We start from the raw sequence: 21217 nt of genomic DNA, 5'->3' as shown, positions 1-21217 counted from the left end.
GAGATGAGCAGAAAATAAGCCAAGAATATATCAAAGGGGAGGCAACTATTGAAATTACATTAGATGACTATTTAAAAACCAGAGATAAATATTCTGCTTTGGGGAAAAATAAAATTAGTTTTTCCACAGGTAGGGACAAAATACACTCCACAATGGTATGACTTTATTTTAGTTTTCAGTGGCACTACCAGCCAGAAGTGATGAATATATAAAACAAAAAGAAGTTTCAGGAAAGGGTTGCAAGCATCTGGATTCTGCATGGGGGCAAGGTTTAATGCTGGGCAGGAAGCTTTGCTCTCCCCTCCAGATAAACTCAACAATCATTGACTTCAGTGAGGGTTGGGCAGAAAGGAAAAGCTCTCACTTGGTCTGGAACTGTGCATGTGCAATTGCTTAGCGACATGGTGATATCTGTTGGAATTTTACTATTATGAAGACTATTTGGTACCTTTCAATAGTAGACTTTCCTTAAATATGGGAGAAGAACAAGGAATTCTCTGATCAGATTAAAAAAACATCACAATATACAACCGTTTTTGGTAGTTGCTTAATTCTTAGGACTTAGGGTTTGGGGGTATATTTAAATCTTAAAGAGGTTGACCTCACCCTTTACCTATATTTTATTAAAATACTTTTAAAATATATCCTCTTATCAGGGGTGGATTTTATGGTGTGATTTGTCAACTGACATTACCTGTAACCACAGTTACTAATATTCTGCAGTTCTCTTGGCCCATATCAATGTTAATTATTTTCCCAAGAACTTAAGACTAGAATGTTGAGCTCTTATTTCTAATGCTGACATAATAAATAACTGCTTACTAATTGAGGGAAATAATAGTGAAAGCATAATTTAATGATATAAATAAATGACTGTTCTTTTAAATAGACTTCTAATGCTATCACCACTGGTCTTTAAGCTATTACAGACTATTTATCAGTCTTACTTAAAGTGATACCATTGAAACTTCTTATAATAACCACTGGTTTAAAAAAATGCATATCAATCTCAGAACTTCTGGTTCCATGCACAAAGTAAGCATAATACAGTAGAACCCATGTTTGAATGGATTGCCCAAGATGACCCACTAAGATTAGAATCGTGGTGTCCACATTCCCAATCAGTATTACCAGCTACTATACAACAGTTTCTTCTTTCCCTTAAAAGAAGAAGAAAAATGTCTCCAGGATCATGTTCTGCAACTCAGTGATAGCCATCAGTGACCAACTAAAGAAATGGGCTCAGCACCATCCATTACATGCTAACATATTTATTTCCATAGACCATGGCTTGCAAACTTTTATTAACTGCTCAAAGTAAGAAATGTATTACGTATCATGACCTCTTTTATACATACTTACACAGTGAATTGGATCAGTCAGGGTCCAACCAGGAAAACAGAAGGAATTTAATTCAGGGAATTTGTTACATAGATGATGAAAGAGCTAAGAAGTTAAATAAAGTATTGAGTAGCAACAGTAAGAAGTCACTTATCCCCTCTAGGATTTGAGAAACCCAGAGATAATTAATGAACCCCAGAGACCCGGGTCTTCTAGTGAAACCTGAAACCATAATAATTCTCAGTTAGAGTAATGGAGATCACCTGCTGGTAGAGATGCAGCTACAGGCAGAAAGAGAAGAGAACACCCCACCTTCTCCCTTCCTCCTGTGTTCCAGCTGTCCTGTCTCTTGCTTGTAAGCATTTCTGAGAAGTCAGCCTCTCATGGGTTGACTGCAGCTGACACAGGAAGCTGGGAAGTACAGCCCACAAGAGTCCCCCTCCCCCTGCCTTATAGAGCTGAGCCAAAGGAAGAATGAGGTATGAATCTGACAGCCAACACACAGTAACGAAAATGAAGTTTTCTAAAACAATGCTTATCCTGACTAAATGCAATGCCCTCTGAGGTTAATATTTTCTGTTCTATTTCTTCTTCTTTAAAAAAAAAAAAATTGAACACAACTCATCATGGCTTATAACTCATAGTGAATTAAAAAATATTCTTTGGACCAATAGGGGATACACAAGTTAGAAACTTCTTGCCCTGGCCAGGCATGGTGGCTCACACCTGTAATCCCAGCACTTTGAGAGGCTGAGGTGGGTGGATCATGAGGTCAGGAGTTCAAGATCAGACTGGTCACCATGGTGAAACCCTGTCTCTACTAAAAACTACAAAAATTAGCTGGGCATGGTGGCTCGTGCCTGTAATCCCAGCTACTTGGGAGGCTGAGGTAGGAACATTGCTTGAACTGGGACCCGGCTGGCGGAGGTTGCAGTAAGCCAAGATCGCGCCACTGTACTCCAGCCTGGGCTACAGGCGAGACTCCACCTCAAAAAAAAAAAAAAAAAAAAAAGAAAGAAAGAAAAAAGAAACTTCTTGTTCTTATGTAAATATTCTGCTTTTAGGGCAGGTTATTAAAACATGGGTCTCATAATCAGGAATTTATGGGTTATATTCTATAATTATTAGTCAAATAAAAATTTCCAATAGGTTTCAATACTTAAAATATCTCTTTTGATAAATAATAGATATTTAAATTAAACTAAATTAAATATTAAATAAATTAAATAGAATAAATAAATATTAAATAAATTAATTAAATATAAATTAAAATTAAATAAAAGATAATGGTGGATGACAATAAAACATACAAATCAATCTCGGTTCTTCTTTTTCCACAATTGACAAATAGCCAGATGTTATGAATATCTATCAATTATTTCTACTTTGAATTCATGGACATCATAATAAATCAATATTAGTTACAACTTTCTAATATAATCATTCTTGGTAAGTCATTTTTACAAAGATACTGGTGGTGTACAAACCAGTTAGCACATGTGAACATGCCCCAATGACTATGCAAATATATTAAATGTAACAATTTAACAAAAATTGAAAGCCAGTGAATAATGAGTACCTAAAGTTGCATATGCAATAATTTCAGACTTTTGGAAATGTAGTAAAATGGACACATTTACCTGAATTCAAATTAATTACAATAAAAAATTTTTAATAATTACATTTTCGTATTTTATATCACCTATGCTAACAGCAAAATTTATAAAATTCCCTACCTTAGCTAGAGTTTAGACTGTGAAATTTGCTCTTAACACTTCTAAGGCCTAATGTTTCAGTAGAGTCATGATGGTTTCTGGTCATAGTCAAGGGTATAGTATATGGTCTTCGCTGATTTGCAATACAGTATTCAGGGCATTTTTGAAAACCAGTAAAAAATATCTAGAAACTGTCTTCACCTGAGACTTAAAGTATTGCATAAACATTGAAAAGGTAGACCACTTATCAGGCAGCTTAGAACCTAAACACCTTCTTTTGTAGGGTTGAATTGTCAATTCATAACATTAATTACACTCTTTTAAGACATAGTTTTTCAGAGCAGTTTTAGGTTTACAGTGGACTTGACATGAAAAGAAGGCAGTGATTTCCTGTATACCTTCTGTCTCTAACACATGCATAGCTTCCCCCATTATCAACATCGAACACCAAAGCAGTACATTTGTACAACTGATGAACCTACATTGACACATAATTATCATACAATGTTCATAGTTTAATTAACAGTCACAGTTAGTGCTGTGCATTCTATGGGTTTGGACAGTGTATAATTATATTTATCCACCAGTATAGTATCATACACAGTATTTTCACTGTCCTAAAAGTCCTCTGTGCTCTGTATATTCATCCCCTTTGCCTCAATCATTGATAACCAGTGATCTTTTATTTTCTTCATAGTTTTGCCTTTTCCAGAATGTCATATAGTTGGAATAATACAGTAGGTATTTCAGAAAAAATAAAGTAGCTTTTTTGAGATTGTCTTCTTTTACCAAGTAATATACATTTAAGTTCCCTCCATGTTTTTTCATGGCCTTCTAACTCATTTAGTTTTAGCACTGAGTAATATTCCTGTCTGGATATACCATAGCTTATGTATATCAAGGTAAAGGACATCTTGGATATACATTAAACTATTGTCTGGATATACCATAGTTTATGTATATCTTGGATATACATTACACAGTTACATTTAATGTAGCTCTTGGATATACATTAAACCATTGTCTGGATATACATAAAACTATGGTATATCCAGACAATGGTTTAATGTATATCCAAGATGTCCTTTACCTTCTGAAGTGAAGTTTGGTGGTTGCTTTCAAGTTTTGACCATTAGGAATAAGGTTCCAATAAACATCTGGCGTGCAGGTTTTTTGTGAACATTCGTTTTCAAGTCTTTTGAGTAAATACTAGGAAATGTGATTGCTGGATTGTATGGCAAGAATATATTTCATTTTGCCAGAAACCAGCAAACAATCTTTCAAAGTGGCTGTGACATGTTGCATTCGCACCAGCAGTGAATGGGTGTTTCTATTGCTCTGAATCCTCGCCACATTTGCCATGGTCAGTGTTCTGGATTCTGGTCATTCTAGTAGATATGAAGTAGTATCTCATTGTTGTTTTAATTAGCATTTCCCTGTGAAATATGATGTGGAATAATATGTTTTCATACGTTTATTTGCCATCTGCAGATCTTCTTTGGTGAAGTGCTGTTAAGTTATTTGGAGCATTTTAAATTAGGTTGTTTGTGCCCTTCTTGTTGAGTTTTAAGAGTTCTCTGTACATTTTGGATAACAGTCCTTAATCAGGACTTTTGCAAATGTTTTCTCCCAGTCTGTGGCTTGTCTTCTCATTGTCTTTTTGCAGACCAGAAGTTTTCAATTTTAATAAATTCAGATTATCAATTAATTCTTTCATGGATCGTACCTCTGTATCTAAAGAACTAAACTCAACATCGTCTAGATTTTCTCCTATGTTATCTTTTAAGAGTTTTATAGTTTTGTGTTTTACGTTTAGGTGTATGATACATTCTCAGTTAATATTTGTGACACTCTGTGCCTAGATTCTTTTTTTTTTCATGATTAGTTGTCTATATTTATTGGGTCAATTTCTGAGTTTTTTTTTTATTGTGTTCCTTTTATCTATTTGTTTATTCTTTCACTAATATCATACTGTCTTGATGACGACAGATTTGTGGTAAATCTTGAGTCACGTAGTGTCAGTCTTCTGTGTTCTTCTCCTTCAATATTGTGTTGGCTATTCCGAGTCTTTTGTTTCTTCACATCAACCTTAGAATCAGTTTGTTATTACCTACGAAATAACTTGCTAAGCTTTTTATTAGCATTGTATTAAATCTATATATCAAGCTGAGAAGAACTGACATCTTGATAATACTGAGTCATCCTATTTATGAACATAGAATATCTCTCCATTTATTTAATTCCTCTTTGATTTCTTTCATCAGAATTTGATAATTTTTCTCATATAGATTTTGCAAATATTTTGTTAGATTTATGCTTAAGTATTTCATTGTAGGGGGTGTTAGTATAAATGGTATTGTCTTTTCAATTTAAAATTTCACTTATTTATTGCTAGTATATAGGAAAGTGATTAACTTTCGTATATTAACCTGCGTCCTGGAAATTTGCTATATTTGCTTATTAGTTCCAGGAGTATTTTTGTGATTCTTTCAGATTGTCTATATAGATGATTATGTCCTCTGTGAACAAAGACTGTTTTATTACTTCCTTCTTAATCTGTATACCTCTTACTTCTTTTTCTTGTCTTACTGCATTAGCTAGGACTTAAATTTTTTCTTTTTTTCCTTTTCTTTTTTTTTTTTTTGAGACAGCGTCTCGCTCTGTTGCCAGGCTGGAGTGCAGTGGCATGATCTCAGCTCACTGCAACCTCTGCCTCCCAGGTTCAAGCAATTCTCCTGCCTCAGCCTCCCAAGTAGCTGGGACTATAGGCGCACACCATAATGCCCAGCTAATTTTTGTATTTTTAGTAGAGATGGGGTTTCACCATGTTGGCCAGGATGGGCTCGATATCTTGACCTCGTGATCCACCCGCCTCAGCCTCCCAAAGTGCTAGGATTGCAGGCGTGAGCCACCACGCCCAGCCGGACTTAAATTTTTAATCGGTGTTCTGAGTTGTCACAACTGTTCCTCTTTCCTGAATAACATCCACCATGCTCTTTCTCCAGGAAAAAAAAAAATTAGTGATGAATGCACTGCTAGGCTTAAAAACAATTGCCACATGTGACATCTGATATAATATTGCCAATAATGAAAAAGGAAAGCTACTTGGAAAAGACAAAGAACACTGAGTGATGTAAGCATCCACATTTGCACATTTAAGTCTGGTGCAGTGGCTCACACTTGTAATTCCATCACTTTGGGAGGTTGAGGCAAGAAGATTGCTCAAGTCCATGAGTTCTAGGCTTCAGCCTAGATCGTGATTGCACCACTGCACTCCAGCTTAGGCAACAGAGCAAGGCCCTGTCTCTTAAATAAATAAATATCCAGTTTTCAAAAAGCTCATTTAAAAAAAAAAAAAAGCCTTGCATCTTTAGACAATTTATATATTGAGGAAATGAGGAAAGTACCTATGAGGAAATACTGCTGACGTCCTTTCCATATCAATGTTGGAAATAATCCATAACAGGCTCATTGATAGCAGGGCTCATTAACACTAGGGGATGGGTTGACCATCAACAAGAGAGAATGTGTCTTCTAGTCTTCCTTCAATGTGAACTCCCTTTCTTCAAATGAAGTTCCATCTTGGGCAAGTCAAGTGACCTTGGACGTGTCAAATCACCTGTGAGCCCTCTTAACTTCATCTATAAAGTGAAAGAACATGCTCTAAAACATTTCTAAGGATCCTGCTGTCTTAAACTCTATCTCAGTTTCCTCATCTGAAGACTGGGGCTATTATAATGGCATGTAACACAATGCACTGTTGTGAGAATTATAAAAGACAATAAATGCACGTATTATGCTTCCAACACAGGGAAACATTCCATAAATGAAGCTACTATTATTTTTTTTAACTCCATCTGTCTAAGAAATTAGAGTGATTATTATCTGTTCTAACTTTTTTTACTCTTAGAAGTCAATTATTTTATAATCTACTAAGTTGCATTGTTCTTTTTGTCTTAACACTTCTCCTTTTTCTCAGGTAAATTATGATCAGTCCCTTCCATGGACTTCACTTCCACCTGACTTTCTGCATCTTCTTTGCCAAATCCCCACATTTTAGGTCTTCGTGCTCAGTCCACCCTCCTTTGAATGCCCTTTCAGAACCATTGGTCACTCCTATGCTCAGAAAACAAAGTGTCATGCCTGGTGTGATGGCTCATGCCTGTAATCCCAGCACTTTGGGAGGCCATGGTGGGTGGATCACTTGAGGTCGGGAGTTCGAGACCAGCCTGGCTAACATGGTGAAACCTCATCTTTAAAAAAAAAAAAAAGAAACAAAGAAACAAAGAAAGAAAACAAGCTGTCAAATCTTCACCGATCTTCAAAATTTTAGGTCCATATCTCCAATTGTCCCAAAGCCATGCATATTTGAAGAGTTTTCCTTCATTTTACCATGTCTAAAGCATAATTGCTCATTTTACCTAAAATTTGTATCTGCCTCAAGCATCACTTTTGTTGTCAGTAACACTTATTATTTGCATGTATTTTTGTACAGATAAATTATATTACCAAATATTCGATCAAAGAAAAAATCATCTTAAATTCCACTGGCTCAACCCAATCACTGTGCTAATTGAGTTGTAGTTCTTGCCAATCTTTTTCATCACATACTTTTTGTCCCATAATCACAGTTTACAATTCCCTTGCTTATAATTCTAAGTATTCCCTAAGGATTTTCAGTGTTAAATAAAGCCTTCATAATAGATTATTGTATAACTGTTCTCTGTTTCTAGTAATTCTGCCCCCATTTCAATCTAGTAATTCTGCCCCCAGTTTAATCTTATTCACAGCACTGTTTTATGCATCTTTCATGTACTCAAGAACCTTGGGTATTTTGTTTGGTTTTGTTTCGTTTTTTAAAAAGGCATCTCATTCTGTGGCCCAGGCTGGAGTGCAGTGCAGTGGCACAATCTTGCCTCCCAGGTTCAAGCAATCGTCCCCCCTCAGCCTTCCCAAGTAGCTAGGATTACAGGGGCGTCTCACCACACCCAGCTAATTTTTGCATTTTTAGTAGAGATGGGGTTTCACCATGTTGGCCAGGCTGATCTTAAACTTGTGACATCAAATGATCCACCCACCTTAGCCTCCCAAAGTGCTGGGATTATAGGCGTGAGCCACCACACCTAGCCAAGAACCTTGGGTGATTCTTTACTGTTCAGAAAATGAAGACGAGGCTCCTCAGTAAAGCACTGAAGGCCCTCCTCAAACCAGAATCCATCTTTTTAGCCTTTTCTCCTATGGAGGCCAAACTCCACTACTGATTTATTCCATACATCAAAATGGTGATTGCCTCAGTGCTTTCCTTCAAACCATTCCTCCTGCATAGAATGCCCACCTCCCCTTCTATGCTTCTTTCAGTACAGGTACTGTTCTACCCTCCCTGTCACGTGTCCTGAGGCTACCCCAGCTGACCCACCCATTGTGGTTACTCTCCTCTCTCTTTTGAACAATTTCCTCTCGTTGTAATACCTGAGCTACTCATTTGACATGCTCCAAGACCTTTTCTTCTACCTTAATATGTCCTCAGAGTTCAGTACAAAGAGCGTGCTCAATAAATATTTATTAATGATGATGATAGTGCCCACTGTCAGCACAGCGGTTCTGCTTTCTATGACAATGAGAAGGCAACAGGGAGAAAATTCACTCTAGTCCTCCTTAAATGCTGCCAAAAGTCCCGCAAGAGTCACATACGTCCTAATCAATAGCATAGACATAATCAGTGTGGAAGGAAGGAAGGGAGGAAGGAAGAAAGGAGAGAAAAGGAAAGAAAAGAGGAAGAGCAGAAGAGAGGGAAGGAGGGAGAGAAAGAGGAGAAGGGAAGGGAAGGAGAAAGAAGAAGGAAGGAAAGGGAAGGAAAAAGGAATGAAAAGAATCCAGGCTTATTTTGCATTTTCACATAATATATTTTATTTATGATGTAGCAGAGATAAATATGAAGCATTCTATTATGAAATGTCTTGAGACTCAGACAGCTTTAACAGTGAGTAGCAGACGAGTCCAAATTGGGACCCAGGCTTTGTAAACCCAGCCAATGCATTTCAGTCATATCATAAGCAGTATAACATGATGACTGAAAGCTTGGGCTCCCAGGTGGTGTTGCCTAGGATAAAATTTCAACTCCACCAACTACTAGTTGCATGATTACGGGCAAGTCATTCAATGTTCTGTGCCACAGTTTACCCATCTGTGAACGAAGGCAATAGCAGTCTTGTTCTGAAAAATGTTTAACAAACGGCTCTCACCCTAAAATCTCCGATTTTTAGCATATTTTAATTTTCTCCCAGAATGGCCGATTTCAAGCTACCAACAGGCTCACAAAATTCCTGAAAATGTAACAATCGGCTCTTAAGGGTACCGTCCTTCCAGGGTTGCTGTTAATATTCCCTGAGTTTGTACATACAAAGCACTTAGGACTAGCCTTGGCACGTCATACACTCAGTCTGATAAATATTCACTATTTTTGTTATACCATTTTAGCTTGCTTTCTTCTATGGAAATGGAGGATAGAAATAGTATTATTGAAAAAAGCAGTTGCCTTGCTTTTAGTTCATTTCAGCCTCTTCCTAATCACATGCTTTATGCTCACTACTGCCAAGCAGCCCCATTGACTTATTTGAATTTTCTTTCCTTTTCCTTAATTCACTTTTTTTTTTTTTTTTTTTTTTTTGGAGCATTCTAAGAATCAGAGGACTGGCTTAAAGCCACATACCAGGGCAAAAAAAAAAAAAAAAAAAAGTTATAGAAAGTAAGGATAATCCCAACTGAATAATTTCCCCTGAATAATCATTTTAAGAAAGGCTTAAATACTACCTCAAATAACTAGATATAAAAGTTTGTTTTGGATACAATTATTTTTGCCCATTTTGGGGGAGACTATGAATTGTCCTCCACCTACCCTCTTTTCAGAATAATTTTATTCCCTGGTGTTCTTCTGACCCAAAATAAATAAGAATTTTCATTAAAAAGAATCTCAAATTATATTAATCTGAACAGTGTGACTTTCTACTTTTTTATTTCTGTGGGCATATCCATGACTTCCACTTATAAAATATCTGCTTACGAATATTATAATTTGCTGGATGTTTCTTCAGAACTAATACTTAGGCAATAAACATTGGCTATCTATGGGAAACATGTTGTTTTTCAACCAAATGTTGGCTAGCCAATAGCTCTGTTCGTCAGCTAAAAACAATATCTTGCTCTTTCTTGCTGGGATGTTTTGTCACTCGGTTCTTTTAGGACTTTTGAATTCACCATTTTCTTCTCCCACTCGTAAAATTGCAACTTTGCTTTTGTGAACCTTCCCGTGTTCTCAGCCACTTCCGCCATTGTTCCTTTCCTCCTGTTGCTATTTGTTACCTCTCTTCAATAGCTAGAAAATCTTTAAATTACCAAGAGTGCCTCCTTTTATCACTGGAGGAATGGAAGAGGCATTGAAAAGTTGAGGCTACAATCCCTGCAAGCCACCTGCTTGAATTCTCCCTCTCTAGAGAAAACAGAAGTCTCTCCCGCTCTTCTGCCTCCCATGCCTCCCCCTCCCCCACAACAACCCTGGCACGTCCCATAAGTGGAATCATAGAGTATTTGTCTTTCTGTGAGCGGATTATTTCACTGAGCATAATGCCCATCAGTTTCTTGCATATTGTAGCATATGACAGTTTTTTCTTCCTTTTTAAGGCTGAATTACATTCCCTTTTATGTATATACAACCTTGTGCTTACCTCTTCATCTGTTAATAAATACTTGGGTTGCCTTCCCTTTCTGGCAATTGCACATAACGCTGCTGCTATGAACACAGGTATACAGATGCCCGTTCTGGTTCCTGCTATCAGTTCTTTTGGGTATAGATCTAGAAGTGAAATCTCTGGATCATATCATAATTCTATTTTTAATGTTTTGAGGAACTGGCATAATTTTTTCAAAATGGCTGTACCACTGTATATTCCTACCTCCCGCACACAAGGGTTTCTAATTTATCCACATCCTTTCCAGCACTTGTTATTTCTGGTTTCTGATTTTTATTTTTTTAAATCGATAGTAGCCATTCTAATGGGTATGAAATGATATCAACTAACATTTTTACATTACTGATCTTCATTGAAAACCAGTATTTTTTAAACAAAAAATGAAATGTTAAATTTCTGTCATTCACCATGTTGATCTTATGCTCATAATTTTCAGAATCCCTTGAATTCTGGTTGTTACTGCCATTTTCATCTTTGCGCTAAGGCACATGACTTGGTGTCCAAGACAAAATCAGAGACTGCAAACTCTATTTGAATTCTGTGATGTGCTTGCTAACAACATCTCTCTACTTTTTCCATGGTAAATGCCATCCTGCAAGACCCTCTAGGCTTGGTCATACCTCTCTCCAGCTGGGGAGCAATAGGCCACTTCTTGCACAAGGATCCTGCTTATGGTTGACTTATTTCCTTTTTGTCAGCGTTATTAAGGCATAATATATACTTAAGTGTAAAATTTGATGAGTTCTGACAAATCTGTGGAGTATTGAAACCACCACCGCGATCATAATATAGAATGTTTTAAGGGGTTATTATTTGATTTCTCTGCATTAATGAATTCAACAAAACACAAACCTGGTATATACACACTATTGTTAACAGTAGTATAAACTACTGTTCACAGGCAATAAACAATATCACTCCCATATCTGTATCCTTGTCCTGTTACTGCTAAAAGATTCTTCAGAATACAAATGGGAAATAGGAAAGCTGTAGAGAGGAGCCCATAAGAGAGGACAGGAGAGAAGGCAGAGAGGAGGAAATAGTATGTTTATTCTAACTTAACATATCTGCATAAGAATAACACTAGACTATTCCTACAATTTTTTTTTTTCCTCCATCTATAGTAAATGGCTATGTCCTTGTGGTCTGAGTAATTTATCTTTCACAAAACGGTTTTTTGTCTTTTTGGGTTTTTTTTGCCTAATATCGTACCTACGGACTCGTAAGTAGGTTAGCTTACTTTCTTGCTTTCTTCCTTGTTTTCTTTTCGTTTGTTTTCAGAGATGCTACTCTCTGAAATGTGGTTATTTACTTCTTCTTGATTAACAATTTACTTTGAGGCCGGGCACGGTGGCTCAAGCCTGTAATCCCAGCACTTTGGGAGGCCGAGGCAGGTGGATCCCGAGGGCAAGAGATCGAGACCATCCTGCTCAACATGGTGAAACCCCGTCTCTACTAAAAATACAAAAAAATTAGCTGGGCATGGCGGCGCATGCCTGTAATCCCAGCTACTCAGGAGGCTGAGGCAGGAGAATTGCTTGAACCCAGGAGGCAGAGGTTGCGGTGAGCCGAGATCGCGCAATTGCACTCCAGCCTGAGTAACAAGAGCGAAACTCCATCTCAAAAAAAAAAAAAAAAACAATTTACTTGGAAATGTCACTTCTCAATGGAGGAGCATTTATATTGGTCACATCAAATTCACTTATTTTCTATGAGTTTTATTTTTTATTCAACAAATACATTATTGAGCATTTACTCTGCATAAGGATATTCCATTATTCTTTCAGGAATTTTATTTTACATCCAATAAACTCTTTACTTAGCATTTACTATGTATCAGGCAAGTCTTTCTCTTATCTTGCTTAGAGCTAAATTAGAAACTAAGTTTTTTCCTTTTCCTACACTATCTGGGACGCCTTTGTATATATGCAGTCCATAACTGCATGTAGCATTTGTTAACATTTTCCCTCTACACAAATAGCATTGTGTTCTTTAGTTCAAGCAAGACTTGGAATTTGTCAGATTTTTTTTCCAGTTTTCTTCAGAGCTTATTATTTGCCTTTATGTATTTTGCAATTTTGCTTAAACTGTTTTAATTAGAGGTCTCAGGTCTGTTAAGTTACCTTGGTATCTATATTTAAAGACTTCTATCTCAAATCTTTTTGTCTACATACAAATCAATCACATTCCGGCACTTCTGAAGTCTCAATCTTGGGACCTAATTCTAACACTAAAATGATGCCTTGTCCATTCTGATGCTTGAGTCTCCAATATCCAGTTTCCTCTGAAATCCCAATAGTTCTTTGAGTGTAATAGGTGACCAATAATGACTTATCTTACAGAATTTTAAAAGTCAAAAGAACTTTGTGGGTCAAGAACATAGAGGTAAATTGTCATGATCTTGAATTTGGCAATGGTTTCTTAGATATGACACAAAAAGCATAAACAACAAACAATAAAGGAATAAACAGAACTTCATCAAAATTAAACATTTTTATACTTCAAAGGACACTATCAAGAAAGTGAAAAGACAGTCCACAGAATAGGAGACAATATTTGCAAATCATAGATCTGCTAAGAGTCTAGTATCCAGAATATAAAAGAACTCTTACTACTCAACAACAAAAAGATAAACAACCCACTTAAAAAATAGGCAAAGATACTGAACAGACATTTTTCCAAAGAGGTATATAAGATTATAGCAGTGATAATGGTGTCAAGGCTTTTCAAATGAAGCAACTGAGCAAGAGCCTTAGTGGACTGATGAATTGATCCATTGATTAAAATTTTTTTGAGTGCCTCTTTTGTGACTAGCACTGTGCTAGGCTAGGAATTCAGTAATGGACAGAAACAGATGCTGCCCATCTCTCATGACACATGCCTGTGAGAGGGAGGTAGACACTAACCAAGTCATCAGCCAACTGCAGACTGAGGTGAATCCTATGAAGTAAAGAAACACTTTTCTATGAATGTGCAGAATAAAGAAACTTAATCAAGACTAAGGGTCAAAGGAGGCTTCCTTCTCGGAGGAATTTTTGAACTGAGATCTGTGGAATGGGTAGGACAGGCGGGCAAGCAATCTAAGAAGAGAGGCCAGAATGTACAAAGCCTATGGCAGAGAAAACATGACATTTAAGGGCATTCAAGGACATGCAAGAAGAGATGCATAAAGAGGAGATGAGGCTGGAGAGACACGCAGGGCCTGGTAGGACCCCCTACATAGGCCCTGATAAGGATATTGTTCTTTTTCCTATGGGTGATAGGAGTAGGGGTGGATCATGGTTTTCTTTATCCTGGCAGTCAAGAATGGACTGGAAGGGGCAAGAGTAGATGTGGAGTGAAGTAGAAGTTAGGAAGCTTTTGCAGTCATCCGGGGAATAGATGATGGTGTTTGACGGCGATAGAGATGGGGAAAAATTGCGCTAGACCTCTAGAACAGGAGCAGAGTTAAAAAAGAGAAGAAGACTGGCCCGGCAGACCAACACCATGCACAGAGACAGGGAGGCATTAAAGCATGAAGCAGATGTTGAGTTTGGCGAACCCTTGGGTCACTATGGCAGGATCCATGGAAAGGCCACGGGAAGGTGTTGGAGAGGTCTACAGGACTCAGATCATCATGGAGCTCATTGGCAAGTTTGGGCCATATCTTGGTGGACGTGGGAAACTGTAAAGCCATTTAAGACGGGAAATGGGACTACCAGATTCACATTTTACAAAGATCATTCCAGGGGTGGCAGAGAATAGATTTACGAAGAGTAAAGAAAAGATCATCTTGAATATTAAACCAGGAAACTGGGTAGGGGTTGGTTGCAACTGCTCAACATGAGAACTAATGAGGATCTGGACCACACAGTGTCATTAGGATGGGAGAAAGGGATGCATGTAATACTACTTCTGAGACAGGACCAATTGGTCATCACGATAGGCGTGATTTACTAAGCCCATGGCACATGTCCAAACCCGTATCTTCTCACCTACTGTCTCATGGGTCCTTGACTACTTAGTGGCTATGGCACTAAACAAAGGAAAAGATGCCATTGAAACAGACAACATTCTGCTGACAGAAGTTCTCCTCATTTTGATGTGACACTGTCACCCATCTAAACTACCAGTTCTTTAAGGAGAAGGATGGTGTTTATTCCCTATTTCACGCCTCACCTCTGTTTCCATGTTTGCCTCAGAAGAAGAGAGAGGCTCAATAAACTCCTTGAACAAATAAGTATCTGACTTCAAAAGGCTTATTTCTCAGTCTACCTGCTGCACTACTAACATCAAGGGGTAAAAATAAACACATGTTAGAGAATTATGGAACTCTGAAGACCTTACTGCCTAACTTGCTGATGTCTTAGCTATCTTTTAAGACCAAACATTGCCCTCATTCTGCTCATGTGCATAAAAATCTGTCATTCTCATCACCAAGGTGTGTCAGTTTTGACTGATGTTCCACTGTCAGATCTATTGTCATGTGCACAGTGGGGAAAACCAATATGTGACTTAAACGAATTTTTAAAAATATCTCAAGCTCAAAACACCTATAAATAGACTGTCACATCAACATTCAAGAAAAATGGGTGCAAAAGTTTATTTGAACTTGTCTTTCAAGTTGTGTCAACTCCATCTCAAGGGTTCTACAACAAAATGAAGGATGTCCTTTTTTCTCACAATGTACCTGGCTTGTCTCATATAAATTCTATTTCTCAGACCTCCTATCTTCGATGACATAAGCAGATCCCATTGGAAAATCTGGTTCTGAGACTACTTGCTCAGAAAATTTTAGTCTCAGAAAATTTAGTTAAGACATAATTCCCAAAAGGCAAGGCTTTGAAGATATTGGGGATAGGGATAAAGCAATTAGATGTAATTATTACCAGTGTCTAAAGCTTACATTACCAGTGTTTAAAGCTTAATAAAGCCTTTAACAAAGAACAGTTAGATAAGTCTCAGAAAGGAATCAGAGCAAAAGAAAAAAAGTTTATTTGATGTGTGAACACTAAATAATCTCTACATATGCGTTGCTATGTGTATAAAATTAATACATGCCTATCAGCTAGTTTGGTCTGCTAATTATGATACAAAAATATGGAAGAAAGGTCATAAAATTTCTTTTAGAATTAATTTGTACAATCCAAGAGATACATGCTAACACTGTTGCATGGCAAAATCTTATAGAGCTATAGGATTATTATTTCCCTTCACGGTCTAATGCTACCTTGAAACTAGCTGGCCTTCCTATTGCTGATTTAGGAGGCAGAAATGGGAGAGTATGATAGTGATAAGTGTTCAGAGAGGAGTAGGAAGAAAAAAGACACGGGTAATGTATGGGGCGACATGGAATATCGTGTCCTGGGCTATGTTAGTAAGCAATCTTGTCCTCCGTCTTCCAATTAGTAGGAGCGAGAACTCAGCCACCGACAGGAGCTCTGAGGGCGGTGAAGACAGGGGGGTTAGGGTATCTGTTCTCCTGGTTGAGCTTCCAGGCAGCATGCCTCTACCCAAGGCCACAGTTTTTCTGGAGGCAGGGGAGGGGGTGTCATCTTCCTTTTTTTTTTAAATTGTACTTTAGGTTCTGGGGTACATGTGCAGATCATGCAGGATTGTTGCATAGGTACATACATGGCAAGGTGGTTTGCTGCCTTCATCCCCTCCGTCGCCTGTATCTGGTATTTCTCCCCTCATTATTCCTCCCCACCCTCCCCACTCCTGTTGTCCCTCCCCTAGCTTCCCGCTACTGACTGCAGTATGTGATGCTCCCCTCCCTGTGTCCACGTGTTCTGATTGTTCAACACCCGCCTAAGATTGATACCATATGGTGTTTGGTTTTCTGTTCCTGTGTCAGTTTGCTGAGAATGATGGTTTCCGGATTCATCCATGTCCCTATGAAGGACACGAACTCATTGTTTTTTATGGCTGTATAATATTCCATGGTGTATATGTGTCACATTTTCTTTATCCAGTCTATCGATGATGGACATTTGGGTTGGTTCCAGGTCTTTGCTGGGGTCTTGTATCGTCACTTGCCCTGGGTTCTGCTGAAACTTGCTCCTTCCTCACTCTCTCATGCCTGTAGCTGCCAATGGTTCTCCACAATTGCTATCCCTGAAATGCTTGCAGTGGTGAAGATCTACTTTGTTGATTTCCTTGAACTATGCCCATACCTTTGTAAAACGTCCCTTCATTAACATGCCTCAAAACCCTTTTGAAGGTACCGACTGCTTTTTGCTTGGAACTCTGACTGATGCAATTGTCTTCTAACATAAATGGAGCATTAAGCTCTAACAAGGTAATTTTGGTAAATTCCAAGGAGATAAGGCAACAGTTTTTACTGACCTCTTTCTCTGGCCTTAGTAATAATAATTTAAAAAAAAAATCTTAAAATATAATCTGTCATTAATTATTGATGGAATAATGTTATCCTCATTAGTGCCTGCTCTTCTCTGGTAAGCCCAGCTCCTCAATCAACTTTAAACAAAATTATGGAACAACCTTATGAATTAAGTTTTGAACACATTAAATTTGAGATGCCTGATGGATAGTCTAATGGTAATACTTTCTAAGTGTTAAAAATGAAACTGTTTGGACCCTGAGACAGTGAGTTCCTCATTGCAGGCAATGTCCAGGCAGCAGCTGGTAAAGCAATGAATCACTTGCTGAGCTTCCTGATTTTAAGGTCTTTTCCAATAGGTACTTTTACGATTTTAATCCATAATGTTCTATCACCATAATATTTATTACGAAAATGTTGGCTATTCAGTTGGATATTTTAATAAAATGGTACATGAACAGTATACATATGTCTGTATGTATATTTATGCACAAAAATCTTAAAGAATGTTTCTATCTTCAGTATGACATGGTGGAAGCTCTGGTCTCTAGAGAGAGCTAAACCTCTGTCTCCCTGCCAGCTCTCAACAGAAAGCTGTATGTCCTGTGGAAGTTACCTAACATCTCTGAGTCTCAGTTTTCTCACATTTTTCTCATAGAGCAATGGTGAGAATTCAATGAGCTAACATCTAGAACAAATTTAGGTACTCAATAAAAGTTTCGCATTCACCATTAAACTGTTCTTCCTGTTACATTAATTAATAGTGCAAAGATAAATAAGAATGTGTTTAAGAATTCTTTTCTAAATGGAAAAACCACAAAGTAATGATCAACACCTCTACTTTAGCATCTCACAACATGACACGACCCGGCAGATACATTGTTGAAGAAGGAGCCTTTCCCGAGAGAGCCAATATTTTTAAATACTATAAACAAATTCTCTTTTTATAGTGCCACTATCCATCTTATAGCCATTTTGTACTTAAAACATCAAAAAATTATAAGCCAGGCATTATTATCTCTATTTATAAAGGAAAGAATTTATAAAGGGCAGATAACTCATTCATTATCCTATAGGAAGTAGTCTTTCCACTAACTCATCAGGACATTTTACTCTGGTTGGGAAAAGAAGACAAAAAAATTTAAAAAATTTAAAAAATCAAATTACATATAGCAACATAGACATGTTACATGAGTTAGGCCAACTCATTTCCAAGTACATTTAAGAATTTGTGGAGTGGGAAAATCTCCCTGCTCCATAAATTCTTGGGTGGGGTAGTCTGGCAATAAGAGAAACACGTAGCCTGTAGGTTCAGCACACCAGCAGAAACAAAACCAGAGCCTGACTCCTTCACATCCAAGTTGTGTCACTTTGGACAAACTATTCCGCTTTCTATGCCTCAACTCCTTCGTCTGCAGAATGGAGGTTAAAATAGAACCTGCCCATTGGGTTAAGATGAGGTTTAAATGAAACAATTTCATTAAAGTGCTTATTAAAACCCCTACTGCAGAGAAAGTGTTTAATAAGTAGAGTTGCTAATATTACAAGACAAAGCAACAGCATCCTACCGGAGAGCTAATTTGCTGAGATCCACAGAACTGGTTAGTGACAAAGCAGAGACTGGAGCCTAGTTCCTGTCCAGTGTCCTTCTGCTATGAATGAACCATCACTTAATTAGGTTTTGAAACACAGGTGATAAGAACTTCAGCTAAAAGAAAGAATGAGGGCTAGGTAATGCGCTATCTATCTGAAATCTATGGACGCTGCTTTTCTCAGAAGCAGACACGTCACAAATACCTATGAGAAAACATAAACAAATCACATTCCTTCCAAATGTTCCTGTCTTCCTTTTATGTGGGAGACTGCCTCACAGTTAAACACCTTATAACATGGTTCACTTGTGATTTCAGTGACCAAATCCCCTTTGACAGGTATAAAAAGGCACAGGCTTACAACACGTTTGGCTCTTACCATGACTAATGCCACAGTGAGGCATCAGTGTAGACAGTTCTGGCAGGACAGAAATGGATGAGGAGTTTAAAGAACCAAAGTAAAGCCTGCCATCATCTTCGAGACTAGCCTGTGCTCAGTTTTATACACACTCCTTAACTACTTTGAGTCACCAGGGACTCATCACTCTCAGTCTTAATTAAGAAAGCATTTTTCTAGTCACGTGTTGTAACCAGGAGAGCAGTAGTCTTACAACTAGTTACCATAACATCCTTGGCTAATAGGACAGGCTCTTTAACAATGCATTAAGGCTGAATGAATTTGGGCAATCAAGAATAAAATGATAGTGAAACTTTAAACAAGAGTGTGCTTAAGATGATTCTTCAGGCTTTTCCCTGATTAGTTTTCTTCTGTTAGAAGTATTTGTTGTTCATTTCCTTTTAAAAATCATTTCACATGGATCCTAATCAATTGCAGTGAGCACAAGTTGACCCAAAATCTTTATTAGGCTCTTGTGGCACCATCTTCCTGACTTTTCTTGGAATACAAGTAGAGCCTCCTTGGGTTTAAAAACTGCTTTTCTGGTTAATGAGGACTGAACAGTTTCATTCCTAATTACGGTAGTCCCTTTTATAATGTCATGTTTCTAGGAGATTGGAACATTTGCATCTTTAAACGCCAAGCCAGCAAAAACAGTTGTAGCATATATTAAACTCTGAGTAATTATAATATTCTATTTAATTCCTTCAGACTAGGAGAGAGACTTCCACATGAACTGTCTGCAGATTCCCAGAGAGTAACAGAGGAGAACATTCCAGGATAATGCTCATAAGAAAGGACTGAGTTGAGAAAGCTGCAGTTCTGAGGACCTGCATATTAACACAAGTGATGCAAGAGCCTAGGAGATATCTTTCTCAGCTCTATCAGCCTGAGGAATCTATTCATTCCTCCTGTTTCTTAAAGAATAGGGCGGCCTCCAGCTGCTTCTCTGTTAAACGTAAGGAATTTAAAACTCACCAGTTTAGAGGGCCTTGCTTAGATTATATGTTTGGATTTTAGCCAAAGTATATGGTGTTGATATGGAATTTTCAAAGTATATTACCCAGCAACATTCCTCTGCTGATTACTCCTTTTTGGCTCTGCATACTCAGTTTGTATTCTTCTAGTTGGTTCCTCTCTGTTTTTATTTTATCCAGTTACTTAACTTCACCCTCAAAACCAGGAAGAGTTTGGTAGTCACTTTTCCCCTTTAGCAAATATGATGGGCAGTAGCTGCCATCTCAACAATGGTGACAAAAGACAGAAGGAAATGACATATCCTCCCTTCACCGTAAGTCACCTTCCATACTCAAAAGTGACCTTGAGTCACTTTTCATGCTAATTCAGGCAAGACTTACTTTTAGGAAGAGGCCAGCATGGTATGACGCTTTAGCTTGATGGCCAACATTGCCACCTGTGTCATCTTGGAATCCCGGCTTCCACATCTGTAAAATGGATAACTCTCTGTAAAGATCAAGAGATAACACATACAAAGCGCCAAACTTGGTACACAAGGAAATGTTTGCTACACATTCATTGCCTTTCCTTTTCTTCCCTTTCTTTTTTTTTTTTTTTTTTTTTTGAGACGGAGTTTCGCTCTTGTTACCCAGGCTGGAGTGCAATGGCGCGATCTCGGCTCACCGCAACCTCCGCCTCCTGGGTTCAAGCAATTCTCCTGCCTCAGCCTCCCGAGTAGCTGGGACTAAAGGCACACGCCACCATGCCCAGCTAATTTTTGCATTTTTAGTAGAGACGGGGTTTCACCATGTTGACCAGGATGGTCTCGATCTCTTGACCTCGTGATCCACCAGCTTCAGCCTCCCAAAGTGCTGGGATTACAGGCGTGAGCCATCGCACCCGGCCTTTCCCTTTCATTTTAAGGTGGTCAGATGTATCACTTAAATGTCTCCTAAGGAAAGAAAACCTGCAGTGGAAAGCTCAAAAATTGTTAACCAGTGAAAATGTTTTTCGGTAAGTAATTACATAAAATTGGAGAACATTCTAAATATATAACTTGTTTCATGTAATTCACCTGAGGCCTTTTAGGCAATGGGTGGCAAGAATAGCCTATATAAGAAATGCATGATCCAGCAAGAGATTAGCAT

The 21217-nt window shown here is 37.9% G+C and overlaps 1 protein-coding gene across 1 annotated transcript in view; it reads right to left on the bottom strand.

Moving 5' to 3' along the window:
• SMARCA2 (SWI/SNF related BAF chromatin remodeling complex subunit ATPase 2) overlaps positions 1-21217 on the bottom strand; it is a 224096-nt gene that overhangs the window by 188029 nt on the left and 14850 nt on the right. Inside the window, exon 3 of the mRNA XM_074394738.1 lies at positions 20471-20557. The gene's annotated coding sequence lies outside the window, so the exon portion shown is untranslated. The remainder of the gene's footprint in view (positions 1-20470; positions 20558-21217) is intronic.

This window comes from Saimiri boliviensis, chromosome 2, assembly GCF_048565385.1.
Source record: "Saimiri boliviensis isolate mSaiBol1 chromosome 2, mSaiBol1.pri, whole genome shotgun sequence".
NCBI classification, from domain to species: domain Eukaryota; kingdom Metazoa; phylum Chordata; class Mammalia; order Primates; family Cebidae; genus Saimiri; species Saimiri boliviensis.
The sequence above is the reverse complement of the archived record's forward strand: the minus strand, read 5'-3'. Positions and strand labels throughout refer to the sequence as shown.